Source organism: Heloderma suspectum, chromosome 4 (genome assembly GCF_057233095.1).
Source record: "Heloderma suspectum isolate Gila_16-S chromosome 4, 16-S_ref, whole genome shotgun sequence".
NCBI lineage: Eukaryota > Metazoa > Chordata > Lepidosauria > Squamata > Helodermatidae > Heloderma > Heloderma suspectum.
In genome coordinates, this window is record NC_139461.1 from 107,424,486 (window position 1) to 107,442,342 (window position 17,857).

General features: G+C 41.6%; 1 long non-coding RNA gene across 1 annotated transcript in view; it reads right to left on the bottom strand.

The window, feature by feature from the left end:
- The window catches only part of LOC146347251 (uncharacterized), a 79,685-nt gene that overhangs the window by 30,635 nt on the left and 31,193 nt on the right, over positions 1-17,857 (bottom strand). The gene's annotated exons all lie outside the window — the stretch shown is intronic.

Sequence of the window (17,857 nt, forward strand, 5' to 3'; positions counted from 1 at the left end):
TTACCTGGAGATGCCAGGGGTTGAACCTGAGATCGGCTGCCTGCAAAGCAGATGCTCTACCACTGAGCTATGGCCCTTCCCTACCTGACCATATAATGTGAACATGAAGCACGTTATGTTTCCCCTAAGAGACAATTTTCTTGGTTAGCTGCATAAGTTCACCGGTGGACATAGGCAGCTAACAAAGAAAGTGGATGCTAGTTGTACAGTGGCCTGTTCACACTACCAAACTCTTCCACACAATTGTATCCACAGGGACATACCCACACAGAAAAATGCTAGTGTAAACTAGTCTGTGCAGGTCCACTGTGAAGAACTGATGGGCACAGCTGCTGGGAAAAGCCAAAATCATAGAGATGGCTCCTGGCTCTCCACTTCTCCAGGCCACTTTACACTAACCCTGAGGAATTTGACAGTATGAGAACTTGCCTGAGCTGTGTCAGTCTCCAATTATTCAGAGAAAAGGCAAGTGGATTTGGGGTGTGGGGAAGCTTCCTGACCACAACTGAGGGATCAGATTCACAATCCTGAAACATCCCTCATAACAGTTACTCAATTCTCTTTTTAAACTCATCTTAGCAGCTCCTTTGTATTTATGAAAGAACTTGAGTTATAGAGAGTCCTTTCCTCATTCTGCTCCTCTTTTCACTAAGTACATAATAACAGGTAAGAGATGCACCATGGAGCCCCTAATGGCCTGAACTAAAAACTGAAATACTGTAATAAAAAATTATTACGCTACATTGACAACAAAGCCAGTTGTCAAATGAAAATGCTCACTAAAGACAATCTATAAAATAAATTGGACTAGATATATTAACCCTCCAAATGAGGTAATTCGTTTTGACTAGACTGTGGTCTGCTTTCACTATAGTAAAAGAGCTCCATCTGCTGGCAGAGGGCAAAGGGCTCATTTTAGTGTATCTTTCATCCCTCCCCCACTTTATTAATGTGTTTTAAATGTGTATGTGATTTTATCTCATGCAAGCAGCACTGCTCACCCTGAGACAGCATGGAGGGGACACTGTGTAAAGTTATTATTAGGGAGATTGGATAGCTTTTTATCATAGTTCAGGTAATGCAGTGCTGGAGACGCCATTTTAAAAGTGCCTATATTTTCCTCCTAGAATTGCTGCCCTTTCATGCAAAAGACAAGTTGCAAAATCTGCTTATCATGTGGTAGACTTTTGCCTTTTAAACCTAGGTGACATCGTGCCAAAAGACTGTACTGTACAATTTGCATTAGGGTGGAAATAATGGCAACAAGATAAAATTGCACTAACCAAATCAAGTAGAGGGATTCCATGTAAGGAAGAGCAAAATGAAGCTTACACCTCAGGACAAAGAAGACCTAACTTAAAATATATGCAGATGGGGTTCTAATTGGTTGTAATTACCAGGACGAGGAGCTCGGACCCTTAGTGAAAAGTTCTAACATATGCACGGTAATGTAAATGTATGTGTTTCAGTTGCAGAATGTTATCCAGGTAAGTTAGAGTTAATGGAACGTTGGGGTGGGAGGGAAAGGTGGGAGGGGCTTGTGAGTGGAATTCTAAGGGGTTTAAAAAAGAGAGACTTGACAGTTTAACAGTCAGAAAGGGTTTAGGGATCTAGTTAATGTACATCTAGTGAGATTGGTTTGGGTGATGGGTTTAGAAGGGGTAGATAGGTAGGCTAGGAATACTTATAAGATGATTAAATAATAACCTTTATGAATTTTCTTGTAAATAATATTTGTTTATTATTTATATAATTCCCCATGTCAGCTTGATTTGTTATCGCTACCAAATTAGAAAAACCTATTTTCCCGTCATTACTAGGTTAAAGAAAACAAGTTAACCTAGTGGGTGTCTGCTTGACACAAGGTAAAAAAACTGAATTCAGTTAGTATTTGGGATTCAGTTAGGAGAACTAGCCAAATCTGAGGCAGACATCCTGGGGTTATTTTTCAGTTTCGAGCATGTGGAAATGGGAGGGAGAATAACCCGGAGACAGGAATATCATAAACATTATCTCACTGTGTTTAGTATTATAATAAATAAACAAAAGGCAGATTCAGTGACAGGAATGCTTAGACAGAAGCATTACCATTGAATGTGATCAGATTCTGGAATATAATGATTAAGCCTGAGTGTCTAAGGGCACAATTCTACGTATGTTTAAACAGAAAAAAGTCCATGCTGACTGGGAAATGCTTGGAGCTGTAGGACTTTTTTTTCTGCCTAAACATGCATAGGATTGTGCCCTTAATGACAAGAGAGAGAGAGGGTGTTAGTTGTGACATTTTGTATTGGCTGCTTGGTAAGTGGTATAATATCTCTACTGATATTTCATAAATATTTCTAACGGGGAAAGGGTTGTTGTTGTTTTTACATTACAGTTAAGTATCATAATGCCATTACACAAATGAGCTTGGACCAGTCACCAGCTCTCTCTCAGCCTAACCTACCTTACAGAGTTGTCATTAAGATAAAATGGAGGGTGGACCATGCATACCGCCACGAGCTGCTAGGAAAGGCAGAGTATAAATGTAATAAAAATAAAATACACATCTCAAAAAGGATATTGTCACACTATACCCACTTCCAAATGGAGAGAATTTCCAAAGGGGAGTGCAGCAGAGTTTAATTTCCTTTGGCTGATAATTGCACTGGAGATAAATAGTGTCTTTGTAATCTTTTGTTTTATTTACTCTTTCAGCAGGCAGCAATCTGCCTGTACGCCAGATTTCCAGAGAGGAGCTGTTGCAGCCTAATTTTAGCTCGACTCTCAGTTCTCTCCCTTCCACTTCAAACTGCAAAACTTTCTTGTTTTCCTGTCACCCTCCTTTCACCTCAGAGCACTGGTCTCTCGAAGGAGACTGCCTACCAATATCTGCCATTGATGAAACATCAATTTATCATCTTGGACTATTAGCCAGCTAGCCATAGGGCTTTTCTATACGAGGCTGTTAATCCACTGCAGGCCAATCTACATTGCTCCCACCATCACAATGAAGTCGGCACTCTAAAACATGATTATCCACACTCACCCTCTTTCCCCGTTCCATTGTACTGGCTAACAAAGATCTGTAAAGTAACATTTAGGACCACATTTAAAGCAAACTATATGTGAAGCCTTTAATCATTAACCAAGAGAACCATTCACCACTCTTACATGCAGTTAAGGCAGACTGGAGTTTGCAAAGCTGCCTTTCAAGTATTTGAAGCTCAGGAGACAAGGGATTTTCCCGTTTATTTCATGCCCTGAACTCTAGCTTAGTTTTGTAATTCACCGCGTCCCACCCCGCATTTGAAGAGAAAAAACTTGTCAGCCATCAGAATAATGTGCATGCTCAATTTGAAAGGTAACATTCCATGTCACGTTGAAGCAATCAGTCGGTGTCTTTCAGTCTGGATGTGTCAGATGAAAGTCAGGGCAGATGGACATGATGTAAATAAAGTGAATATAATCTTTTTTATCGCATCAAACCTCTGCCATATTCCCATTTCTGGACATGGCTGTATAGATGACCCTTCTAAAGAAATATTTTTGAACATTATTTAGAAGATAAAACAGAATACAATGTTGTTTGGCATTTGAAAAAAATATATATCTACATCTGTTTTAATGAGTATTTACTCCTCACACAACAGGTTATAAAATCACAGCAGGCATAGCTGTGACCAAACAGCATGTTTTAAAATTGTTATTGGCAGGAACCATTGTCATCTGAAGTGCTAACGCAAATATCATAAACCACATGTATTGGCAGCTGCTGGAAGAACCAGCATGAGCCTATATTTCACCAATGGAACATGCATACACAGTAGGCTATGCCTAAACTCTGCAAAATGGGATGATCTGAGGAGAAAAGTTTACTAGAGGGGTGCAAAGAAAGCCAGTGTATTGTAGTGTTTAGAACTGGATTGGACTAGGTTCAAATCCAAACTTAATTGTGAAGCTTATGGGGTGAAACTGGGCTGGTCATTTTCTCAGCCTATCCCAAGGGTCCCCAAACTTTTTGGACCCATGGACACATTTGGGAATTTGTGAAACTTCTGTGGGCACCATTACAAAATGCCTAATCAGGACATTGCTGCTTTGGCATCTACCTGTCACATCTATGGATCTTAGGCTGCATCTTATTCAGCAAAAACATTTGGTTCGTGTCTATTTGGCACCACAACATCTCTTTCATAAGGGATTGTCTAATTTGGCTAATTGCTGGTGGTGCAATACAGCTAATGCTTCTTTAAAACATATGTTTTGGCAATATCCAGTAGTTGCTTCTTTGTGGGAGGAGGTTATTATACAGATAAATGTTGTACTGGAACAGTCTTTAATATTTGCTCTTTTAAACTATTTACCTGCTTCCTGGAAATTAAGAAATGGTCAACATAAATGGATTCTCCATGACCTTTTGACAGCCAGAACACTGATATTACAACACTGGGAGGATAAACACTCACCTCCATAATGCAATGGATTGAGGACCCTACAATGCTTTCAGTATTTGAACAGATGGAATATAGACTCCACCTTCAAATGGGTACCTATTTGGATATCTAGTCTGCTTTTGTTGAAGCCTATGTATAATTGCTAGAAAGTTGTATGCATTTCATATGCATTCATTGGTATGGGTATATACAAATCCATGTACCTATATATAGAAAACGGGAAAAATTTTGTTTTTATTGTGTTTTATTGCTCTTACATTGTATTGGTTTTATGTGTTTTTATTGTTGTATGCCTCCTTGGGAGGGCTTCTGCCTGAAAGGCAGCTAAGAAATATTTTAAATAATTTTTTTAAAGGTGTGCAGAAGCCCATGGACACCACGTTGGGGACCCCTTCTCTGTTGCCATTGGAGGTGCTGGCAGGCACCATGTGTCTGCCATATTGGGGACCCCTGGCCTATCCTATCTCACAAGGCTGTTATGAGGATAAAATGGGAGGGGGGAAAACTATGTGTGCTCCCCTAAAGCCCTTGGAGAAATGGTGTGATAAACATGTAATTAAATCATTAGGAAGAATAGCAGAAACTGCATATTTAACTGAAAGTAAAATTTATGAGACAGACATTGACCAGCATAAGCTCCAGATATCTAAGTACCTTGTTCAGTCAGGTCTATGCCCATCCCTTTTTCTCTTTTTCAAAGGCCCATGTAATATATACCTAATATACCACTTTTCAGTGACATACCATACAGTTCTTTCACATTACATGTTTGTTATATGTTCAGTTGTTCATTATTAAATTCACAATACATTATTTCAGTTTAAATTAGCTCATATTAATCTAGGGCCATCTCTATCACTAGACAATGGGTGAATACAGACAACCAACTTACCACGTGGTTAATGTTTGGCAGTTTCCTTACTTCTTTAAAGTGAGCTAAAGTGTGGTGAAATGCTGCAAAACAGACAACCATCACTGGCTCTCTTATTCTAACATTGCTGCAGCTCTGCCCGTAGTTATTGACTAGTTTTGTTGCTGCAGGGTGAAGATCTATTCCTTCATGCATTGCTGCAGTACTGTTTTCTCCCACACCCTAGTTCTTTGTTTAGGCAAGTGGGTGGTTTAGTCACAGACATAACTTTTTTTTTTTTTACTGATTATAGTCTTATTTCAAAGAGGTCAATAAAACATTTTCCTGTTTCTTTAGTGTTAGTATCTTTCTCTTAGGAAAAAAATCAGCCTTTAAAAAAGAGATTGTGTTTTTTTTAAGCTTATAAAGTTATTTGTTGTTGCTTTGTCATTAAGCCTCTGATTCCACCTATTTCTTATTTTATATTATCTATGCATGTTTGTGGTTAACCTTTTATTAAAATTGTGATTGCACTTTGCAAATGTGTACACATGCATAGAGACATGCATTTCCAGTAGCTTTCAATTGGAATGGCAGCTTGGTAAATCAGCTAAGGCTGCAATCCTATACATATTTACCTAGGAGTAAGTTCCAAAGAACTCAGTGGGGTTTACTTCTCAGTAGACATGCACAGGACCATGCTGTAAATTTATTGCTAGAATTTTACCTCACAGTCTGATAATAGCCTCAAAAATGCATTCAGCCATATGAAGACATTGCTAACAGGTTGACAGCCTATCTTTACCATCTAAGGACTTATTTTAACTGCAGAAGCTACTCTAAGCAAACAGATCTTTTGAAACTGCAATTACTTTCCACATGTAGAAGGGAGTAACAATAACATTAATCATTTTAACAAATCTTCAGAAATGAAATGGGGGTTGGACTCGATGGCCTTGTAGGCCCCTTCCACTATTCTATGATTCTATGAAATCCAGAAAACAATGGCACAACCTTTATTATGACCAACACGCACTTGTGCACACAAAAGCAAACAAAAAGCAAAAGAAACTTAAATATTGTTCGGTTTAAACCTTGAAATCAAGACCAAGCATATAAACTACACATTCCACACAGTCTCCTCACCACACAACACACACAAAGAGCTATAACTTCAGAAATATGACTATGGTTTTCTTGATAAGAAAAACATCAAACACACCAAAACATGAGTGATTTTTTTTTAAGTACATCAGATAAGTGCAAACCTTGAATGAAATTTTAAAAGAACTTGGAATAGAAATTTGAAACTAAAAATCTGAGAAAAAACAGGAAAGACATGCTGCTCCTTGAAAGACAACTCTAGCTGAGAGACTTGGTAGCTCAGAGGACTACCTTCTCTACTCAATGTCACCTGTCATGGATTGCTAATACAGACAACCAACTCAACAAATTGTTAATGTGGTGAAGCCTTACCACTTGATAAGACCCCCTTCATTTACAGACACTAGAATCCATGGCAGGAAAAATCTTGCCATGCTTTTCACAGTCCAAACAGCTGAGCAAATCTCTGATGGGACACTTGGTAAGTTGGTCATCTATACTGGGCCAGCCTTAGGTACCAGCTCTTTGCAATAGAAAAGACCAGATGGGTTAGACTTCATCTTTCCACTATTCTCTTTGCGCAATTGGCTGTACTTCCAAAGGACAGTAAAAGCTAAAAGAAAGATGGTAAATGGACTAATGTAAGAAGTAAGACATTGCTGGATAGTATAATGCTACATTAAGTGCTGTGTAGAACCTCCATTTTAATTCCACTTCCAGCTAATTGTGGAAAAGCAATTTGTCAGCAGCACTAAACAGCAACCCCAGTTAACTATTTGTGTAATAGTTAATAACTCTTTTGGAAGTGTACATCTGTGGGCTCTTCCATGCCCCAAACTGCTGGGCAAATGTTTTTATACAGCCCTAGGGTAGGAGCAGCTCTAGGTAGTACCAGGGCTAGAGAAATCTTTGTTTGGATTTGACCTGCTGCCTGTTTGGGAGCAAAATTATTTAGTTGGAGCTGTACTACAGCATGGGCAGCTAAAAAAAAAACATGTGGTCTATGTCATCTTGGACTTTGAATGTGCATTGGAGAAAGGATTCTAGAACATGTAAGTTTACTAGCTTAGCAATTCCAGATAAGCACTTTAGGAGGTTGAAAGGCAACAGAAACACACACGCACAACTGCAGACGCACTTCATATAAGAGGTTAATCATGCACATATACACCTATGCAGTTTGGGTTGCTGGTGGTAACCATGCTGCTATGGTAACACCGAAGCAGGTCTGATAATGTTTTCAGGATGTGGTGATTAGCAATGTTGCCATATGCCTGTGACATGTCACATCATTTATACAACTGGCAACCCTGCCAGAAAGCATCCAAATTCCCCATGGTTCCACTATGTCAGTCCCTAGTGCCTCCTCCTGGCCATCAGGATTGAAGCATCTACTGCTACCTGACCCATCTACTCACCCCCCACAATCCTCAGACTCCACCAGTGCCTCTGAGGGGTAAGATCAACTGATGTCATAGTTCCTGTTGTCATCTTTGTCATCCTCCTCCTCTTCCCAAACCTTAACAACTAGCAATGGGGCAAAAGCACCTTCATCAGTCTCCCATCCATTCTGCTCCGTATACTGCAGCAAACAATACAGTCTTGTTGCAGGCTCCTTCCCTCTCATGAGACATCCTGGGACAAATGTGATCCTGAAAGGCGGCCAAGAAAATGATTAAATAAAACAAACAAGCAAACAAGGTCATGGCTTTTTAAAGGAGCCACCCTGCTTACTGGCCATTTGTAGGCAGAGCTACACAACTAGATAATGACCAGGTTTGCACAATCACCACAGCCCACCATGGCTTAAAAAAGAACCCATGAGCAGTTTTAGAGTTGTGGGTAGTTTGTTGATCATGCCAACAGCCCTCCTTCGCTGGGTTCAGATGACACTACACGCTGCAGTTGCAGCTTGAATATTCAAAATAGCTGACTGACCGCACTGCAGCCTACTGCGGCTTAAATAGATAAGCCACGGTGAGCTACTTGATCATGCAAACAGGAACCACAAATAACCTTCTAAATCTAACAGCACAGAGGAAGTGGGAAGAGATGGAGGTCCCCTACAGTGGAAATGGAGGGTGAAAGAAGGCCCTCTGAGGCTCAGTAAACCATGTGCAAGCCCAATAAGTGAAGATGGGTTTGCTAGAGCCAAGAGCCCCAGAATTAAGTAAGAGGGAGACATTTTAATACATTTCATAGTTCACCAAGGTCCTAAGACTGGTCCTTTACCAATACTAAAGGTGTAACAGGACAGGAGTTGTCCTCATCAAAGCAAAACTATATAATTAAATTAACTGGTTTATGCCACCCTGTTTGTATATTCACACACTTTAGTGACCTCCTTCAGAGAAAAAGGTTCCTTTTTTCTATCATGAAGCTCAATAAGGATTTGGGTTTTCTGATTGCTTATACTCTGGGGAGGGGGAAGGGTATGTTTTTAAAATGTATTTCTCAGTTTGGCTCTTTGATTATCCACTGGAATGGTTCCTTATTGGCTTGCAATTCTGTTTCTAGTTATGTTCATTTAATGATTTCCCAAGGGGTCTTCAGAAATGAGGTTACAAATTAATGTTTACTATCAGCAACATCTTACACTAAATTTGTACAAGTTTTCTCAATCTATGCAAAAATAAACACTGGGAAATTTGCTATGCTGGAAAAAGTCAACAAAAACAAAGGCACAGTTAACCACAGATAGACAGATATGTGTAGCACATATGTTGTAGTCTTTGATCAATAATTTCCATTGCTAATTACAGATGCTCAGGGAAAAAAATCATGCCTGTTGAAACATTAAGTTTGAAGTTTGGATGAATAATAAAGCTGGTCCTTTACTCTGCATGTTTTTAATGTTTTATTTCCAATTTTGCTAATGCTGATTTTTGTTTTACTTTATCTGGTCTCTGACGTACAAGATTTTATGTGAAGCCACAGCAGGACTGGAGAAATGCCCTATACAATCTAGTTACTGTAATGAATTATTTCAATTCTTCACCTCTGGAAACTTGTGTAAGTTGAACTACTCTGAGCAGGGCCTGTATCTGTAATCTAATTAATATACCTCTGAGGCTGAACATGAGGCTCAGCCAGGTCCCAAACAGCCTTGGCATAAAACTGCCTTCCCCAACTTGGTGCCCTCCACATGTGTTAGACTGCCACTCCCGTAATTCCCAGCCTGTAGTCCAACACATCTGGAGGGCACCAAGTTGGAGAAAGCTGGCATACAGTATAACATCCTTTATTTTTCATTTGTCTCCTCTGAACGCCAAAGCCTGATGAAGCATGTCTTATTTGCAAACTTGCTTTTATTCTAAAGGTTTATTTCTTCAACAGAATATATAATCTGTTTTTTCTCATTTTGTGGGATCAGTGCAATTACTATCGATTTGATTTCGTGTTATTGCAAGAAGTCCTTTATTTTAAGGAAAGCCTATATTTTAAAGGACAGGCGCATATCTCAGAATATCACAGTACAGTAGAACATGATACATACCCATTACATCAGAAACTACAGTTCTAGAGAATTCTTTATTTTTGAAATTGTTATCTGTTATGTTTAATATATTCAACAGTACTTCAGATATATTTCCAGGTCTATCCTTTAGAGGAGGGGTGAGCAACTTGTGGCCCTCTAGATGTTTTGGTTGTGAACTCCCATCAGCTCTAGCCAGCAGAGTGAATGGTGAGGGACGATGGGAGTTGTAGGCCAAAACATCTGGAGGAACACGAGGTGCCCACCCCTGCTTTAGGGCCTGAATTTAAGTGACCTCCAGAATTGGTGTTAAGTAAGCAGTACAATCCCCTTCATGGATCACTGCCTTGTTGTGGCGAAGGGGCTTGCGTAACTCAGTGAAGCCATAAGCTATGCCGTGCAGGGCCACCCAAGACGGACAGGTCATGGCAGAGAGTTCTGACAAAATGTGGTCCACTGGAGAAGGAAATGGCAACCCACTCCAGTATTCTTGCCAAGAAAACCCCATGGAACGTATCACAAGGCTAAAAGATATGACGCCGGAAGATGAGCCCCTCAGGTCGGAAGGTGTCCAATATGCTACTGGGGAAGAGCAGAGGGTATTTCCAAGTAGCGCCAGAAAGAGTGAAGCGGCTGGGCCAAACCCGAAAGGACACTCAGCTGTGGATGTGTCTGGTGGTGAAAAGAAAATCCGATGCTGTAAAGAACAATATTGTTTAGGAACCTGGAATGTCAGATCAATGAATCAAGGTAAGCTGGAGGTGGTCAAACATGAGATGGCAAGATTGAACATCGACATCTTGGGAATCAGCGAACTCAAATGGACAGGCATGGGCGAATTTAATTCAGGTGACCATCATATCTACTATTGTGGGCAAGAATCCCTTAGAAGAAATGGAGTAGCACTCATAGTCAACAAAAGGGTGGGAAAAGCAGTACTGGGGTACAATCTTAAAAATGATAGAATGATCTCAGTACGAATCCAAGGCAAACCATTCAACATCACAGTAATTCAAGTCTATGCCCCAACCACTGAGGCCGAAGAAGCTGAGGTTGATCGGTTCTATGAAGACCTACAACACCTTCTAGAACTAACACCAAAAAAAGATGTCCTCTTCATCATAGGGGATTGGAATGCTAAAGTAGGAAGTCAAGAAATCACCGGGATAACAGGCAAGCATGGCCTTGGTGTACAAAATGAAGCAGGACAAAAGCTAATAGAGTTTTGCCAAGAGAACATGCTGATCATAGCAAACACTCTTTTCCAACAGCACAAGAGGCGACTCTACAAATGGACATCACCAGATGGTCAATATCGAAATCAGATTGATTATGTCCTTTGCAGCCAAAGATGGAGAAGCTCCATACAGTCAGTAAAAACAAGACCTGGAGCTGACTGTGGCTCAGATCATGAGCTGCTTCTTGCAAAATTTCGGCTGAAATTGAAGAACGTCGGGAAAACCACTAAACCGTTCAGGTATGACCTAAATCATATCCCTGATGAATATACAGTGGAGGTGAGGAATAGATTTCAGGGATTAGACCTGATAGACAGAGTGCCTGAGGAACTATGGACGGAGGTCCGTAACATTGTTCAGGAGGCAGCAACTCAATCCATCCCAAAGAAAAAGAAATGCAAGAAAGCCAAGTGGCTGTCTGATGAGGCTTTACAAGTAGCTGAAGAAAGAAGGCAAGCGAAAAGCAAGGGAGAAAGGGGAAGATATACCCAACTGAATGCAGAGTTCCAGAGAATAGCAAGGAGAGACAAGAAGGCCTTCTTAAATGAACAATGCAAAGAAATCGAGGAAAACAACAGAATGGGAAAGACGAGAGATCTCTTCAAGAAAATTGGAGATCTCAAGGGAACGTTTTGTGCAAAGACGGGCATGATAAAGGACAAAGAAGGCAGGGACCTAACAGAAGCAGATGAGATTAAGAAGAGGTGGCAAGAATACACAGAAGAACTATACAGGAAAGATCTGAATGTCCCTGATAGCCATGATAGTGCGGTCACTGAACTTGAGCCGGACATCCTAGAGAGTGAAGTCAAGTGGGCCTTAGGAAGCATTAGTAACAACAAAGCTAGCGGAGATGACAGTATTCCAGCCGAGTTATTTAAAATCCTAAAAGATGATGCTGTTAAAGTGCTGCATTCAATATGCCAACAAATCTGGAACACTCAACAGTTGCCCCAAGACTGGAAAAGGTCAGTTTACATTCCAATTCCAAAGAAGGGCAACGCCAAAGAGTGTTCAAACTACCGCACAATTGCGCTCATTTCACATGCCAGCAAGGTGATGCTCAAAATCCTACAAGCTAGGCTTCAGCAGTATGCGAACCGAGAACTACCGGAAGTACAAGCTGGGTTTAGAAGAGGCAGAGGAACTAGAGATCAAATCGCCAACATTCGCTGCATCATGGAGAAAGCAAGAGAATTCCAGAAAAACGTCTATTTCTGCTTCATTGACTACGCTAAAGCCTTTGATTGTGTGGATCACAACAAACTGTGGCAAATTCTTAAAGTGATGGGAGTACCAGACCACCTTACCTGTCTCCTGAGAAACCTGTACGAGGGTCAAGAAGCAACAGTAAGAACCAGACATGGAACAACCGATTGGTTCAAAATTGGGAAAGGAGTACGACAAGGCTGCATATTGTCACCCTGCTTATTTAACTTATATGCAGAGTACATCATGAGAAATGCCGGGTTGGATGAATCAGAGGTCGGAATTAAGATTGCCGGGAGAATTATCAACAACCTCCGATATGCAGACGATACCACCCTAATGGCAGAAAGCGAAGAGGATCTAAAGAGCCTCTTGTTGAGGGTGAAAGAGGAGAGTGCAAAAGCTGGTTTGAAACTCAACATTAAAAAAACGAAGATCATGGCATCTGGCCCCATCACTTCCTGGCATATAGAAGGGGAAGAAATGGAAGCAGTGACAGATTTTACTTTCTTGGGCTCCAAGATCACCGCAGACGGTGACTGTAGCCATGAAATTAAAAGACGCTTGTTCCTTGGGAGGAAAGCTATGGCCAACCTAGACAGCATAGTAAGAAGCAGAGACACCACCTTGCCGACAAAGGTCCGTCTAATCAAAGCTATGGTTTTCCCAGTAGTAATGTATGGCTGTGAGAGCTGGACTATAAGGAAGGCTGAGCGCCGAAGAATTGATGCTTTCGAACTGTGGTGCTGGAGAAGACTCTTACGAGTCCCCTGGACTGCAAGGAGGTCAAATCAGTCCATCCTAAAGGAAATCAACCCTGAGTGCTCATTGGAAGGACAGATAATGAAGCTGAAGCTCCAATATTTTGGCCACCTAATGCGAAGAGAAAACTCCCTGGAAAAGACCCTGATGCTGGGAAAGACTGAAGGCAAAAGGAGAAGGGGACGGCAGAGGATGAGATGGCTAGATAGCATCACGGATGCAATGAGTATGAACTTGAGCACGCTCCGGGAAAGAGCGCAGGACAGGAAGGCCTGGCGTGCTATGGTCCATGGGGTCACGAAGAGTCGGACACGACTGAACGACTGAACAACAACAACAACAACAACAACAACAAGCAGTACAATGGGGAAGGGCAGGTTTTCATTAATCTCCTTGCTTTGCACTTGCAACTAGCCCCTAGTTAAAAATCAAACATTCACCAAAACAGCCGTTTTTACTCGCCATCACCTCAGGCTTTTGTTTAGCCTTTTTGGAATTTGGGGATGCCTAAAGTCTCACATAAAAATCCAAACTGTCTGTTAGTCTATAACAGGGAGTGCAACAGAGCAGTTTACAGTTGTGCAGTTAGGTAATTATATGCTCTTTAGATGGTAGTGTATATTACTTCACTTACTTCACAATGTTTTAAGCCAGTCCTGCTGTCTTTGAGGGCCCTTCTGCTCATTCTGTGGCCCTGGACTCTGCTCCAAAGTTTTGCCCTGATGGCGCAATTGGCAGTTTAAGCATGCAGGTAGGCTCAGAGGGTTTAAATCTGTAGACACAGTAATTCAGTAAAACATAAAAGCAAACTATCCTTAGAAAACCAGAATCACATGACATTCTTTTATAGAACAACAGAAACAAGAATCAGCACAACTTGGGAACAGCATTCACAAGGAAGCATGTCAAAAAGCAGAATCGCATGACATTTTAACATAAAAGGAAAGAAAGTATTTCAAAATATGGTTCTTTATCCCAGGATGGTATGAAAGAGACAAGACTCACACTTGCTTCGTTAAAGGATTAAAAGTCAATTTTCCAAACCACATTCCAAGTTTTGGAGGCAGGCAAGAGCAAGCTGCTATTAACCCCCAAGTACATGTTCTCCCAGAGAACAAATGAAGCATGAACAAGGAAGTGTATCCCAATCCAGCAACTACCAGCTGCACCTCAATCTGAAATCTGAATTTTCTAGACTAGAGTTTAATAGGAAAAAGCTCTTCACCATTGGGTACAAGGTGTCCTTCCCCATCTGGGGATGTGAAGACATGCCTTGTATGTAACTGTTGTTGTTATGTATGTTTACTCTGTATGGCCTCTGTGAGGCTACAGAGGCCTTACTGTCAAAGGCTGGTGTGGTAGCTGTTTAGCAACATTTTGAAGCGGGGGAGAGAGACAACCATTTCGAGTAGTGTTAGATGGGGCCTGGATCAAGTAAATTTGATTCTGATTGGCTGGGGATTCTAGCTAGGTGGAAAAGAGTGGCTAGAAAGTTAAGGTATGATAGTTGACAGTTACATTAACCTGTGGAGAGTGTGGGGGGAGTTCTGCTGGTTGGATGTAGTGTTTTAGAAGGACTAGGAGAAAGCTGAGGAGAAAGTGAATAGCTAAGACTTGAATATTAAACTATTCCTTCTCTGTGGGATAACTGTATGTAGCTGGTGAAGATCAGAATTAGGGAGCAGGTGGCTGTGTTGTGCCAGGAGGCTGCCCTACGATCTTGCCACGCAAAGGTTACTCAAGCAGGCAGTAAAAACCCAGACAGACTATCCAAACAGCCACTAGCGCAACAGGAGGAGCTTTGGGAGTCAGAGGAAGACTGTGTTATGTGTGTATTTGCTGGAATTTGGCCTGAGGTAAAAGAAGTCATTGAGAGGCTTGTACCAGCAACTGTGTCTCTTAAGTCTTTAAGAATTGTCACTAAGCAGTCCTTTGAAAACCCCGAAGTAAATATTAGTAATCCCTTTTGTACAAAATATTCCTTTAATACATTACTTGTTTAATAGTTCATCTTGTCTGTTGTGTTGGTGTCCATCTCACGTCTAAGCCTCTTATACCAGCTACTAGGAGGTTTTAAAGTATTCTGACAGAATTGGTGGCAGAGAAAAAAGGGTCAGCTTGTGGAACTCTGAATTTTAGAGCTTTTCTACACAAGCCATTTATTGCACTCACAGTTGTTTACAGGTTCTTTAGTCAACAACATGAACTTCCAGTTTCATTTCTGTTTTTTAACAGTACTTTCACAGGGGTTTTTAAGAGCAGGGAAAATGGGGCATTATTTCTGAAAGTGAAAGGGAAGGTAGTTTGTTGCTTGTGTATTTGCATTATTCTGCACAATGCCACCTAGAGGTTAAGTAGTGGAAAAGCAGGAAAGGAAAAGGTCTTTGTGCAGAGCGCAGAGCTCAATTCTGTAACAAAACCAAACACAGATACAGCAGTTAAGAGCTTCATGTAGAAAAGCTCATAGCAGCAGAGAGTTTCTTAGGCACAGAAATATAAGCATTTGCTATGAAGAAGAAACCCCATAGGTAGGATTGCCCCGTGAGGGAGCAGTTCCCCCATAGGTGGTGGCAGTGATGGGGAGAGGAAGTCCCCCATATGTGCTGGCACTAGCTGTGGGATCGAAGTTATTGGAACCACACTGAGACAGATAGAGTAAAAAGGGATTTTAGAATTTGGTTTTAAACCGAAAAGAAATGTTTTCAGAGACAGCAGAACCACAGCTGAAGATAGAAATGGCAGACCATTTAAGTATGGATAAAGAAGCTTTGATCCAAGCTTGCAAAGAGAAAAACTTTCTGTATGTGGAAAAGTTAGTTGAGTTATATTTCTTAGCAATGATGATGCAACAGTGACAAATGTTAACCCAGTGTCGCCCAGTGTTATACAGCTGAGTCCAGTCTTCACGAGCAATTGAGTGCGAAGTTAGAACAGTCTGAATTCCTTTGCGATAGATGACGTCGTCACCAATCTGCTGCCAACCAGCCGCTTCCTTCTTGAAAAGCTGTGTTTTTCTGAAACTCCTTTTACTCCTACTTTTTTTTTTTTTTTTTTTACTGAAAGCGGCTTCCTGGAAGTTTTACCACAGTGTGCCATGTCCCCCACCCACCACTTTAAGTCCTGGGTATGCCTCTGTGACCTGGCAGTGACATGGTCAAGGGGGTGGGACACCCCATTTCCTCTTGTTTACCCAATGGAAGTTGTTTTTCCCATTCAGAAAATCCCCAGGAGTGCAGCAGTGACCCCTCACATTACCGCAGTAGTGGGGACACTCATTCACCTTAGGTTGTTGTTGTTCAGTCGTTCAGTCGTGTCCGACTCTTCGTGACCCCATGGACCATAGCACGCCAGGCCTTCCTGTCCTGCGCTCTTTCCCGGAGCGTGCTCAAGTTCATACTCATTGCATCCGTGATGCTATCTAGCCATCTCATCCTCTGCCGTCCCCTTCTCCTTTTGCCTTCAGTCTTTCCCAGCATCAGGGTCTTTTCCAGGGAGTTTTCTCTTCGCATTAGGTGGCCAAAATATTGGAGCTTCAGCTTCATTATCTGTCCTTCCAATGAGCACTCAGGGTTGATTTCCTTTAGGATGGACTGATTTGACCTCCTTGCAGTCCAGGGGACTCGTAAGAGTCTTCTCCAGCACCACAGTTCGAAAGCATCAATTCTTCGGCGCTCAGCCTTCCTTATAGTCCAGCTCTCACAGCCATACATTACTACTGGGAAAACCATAGCTTTGATTAGACGGACCTTTGTCGGCAAGGTGATGTCTCTGCTTCTTACTATGCTGTCTAGGTTGGCCATAGCTTTCCTCCCAAGGAGCAAGCGTCTTTTAATTTCATGGCTACAGTCACCATCTGCGGTGATCTTGGAGCCCAAGAAAGTAAAATCTGTCACTGCTTCCATTTCTTCCCCTTCTATATGCCAGGAAGTGATAGGGCCAGATGACATGATCTTAGTTTTTTTAATGTTGAGTTTCAAACCAGCTTTTGCACTCTCCTCTTTCACCCTCAACAAGAGGCTCTTGAGATCCTCTTCGCTTTCTGCCATTAGGGTGGTATCGTCTGCATATCGGAGGTTGTTGATAATTCTCCCGGCAATCTTAATTCCGACCTCTGAGTCATCCAACCCGGCATTTCTCATGATGTACTCTGCATATAAATTAAATAAGCAGGGTGACAATATGCAGCCTTGTCGTACTCCTTTCCCAATTTTGAACCAATCGGTTGTTCCATGTCTGGTTCTTACTGTTGCTTCTTGACCCTCGTACAGGTTTCTCAGGAGACAGGTAAGGTGGTCTGGTACTCCCATCACTTTAAGAATTTGCCACAGTTTGTAGTGATCCACACAATCAAAGGCTTTAGCGTAGTCAATGAAGCAGAAATAGACGTTTGCTTTAACATATCCTCCCCTTCTGTGCATATTTACTCAGAAGTAAGAAATAGATCTCACTACCCTGCCGTGAAAGGGTTAAAGGTTAACTTTAGTAACTCGCCCTTAAGTGCTCTTTTGCTTGCTCTCTTAAATAGCTATTGCAGTGCTGTGCTTCTTTGATGTTCTGTAGTTTGAAATAGTTTCTCTGTTATGTAAAGTCCCTTCTCTGCTCTATCGCTTTATCGCTTTTCATTGTGAGCAGGGAGAAGGAGAAAAGGAGTAAGGGAGAAGGGGGGAGGCGGGGTTGGAAGCAATAACTCCAGGGCAGAGTGGCAATGGGGCAAAACTGAGGGGCTGGGCTGGGGGGGGGGCTTCAGATGCTGCCCTGGAGAATTGGGGATTTTGGCTTC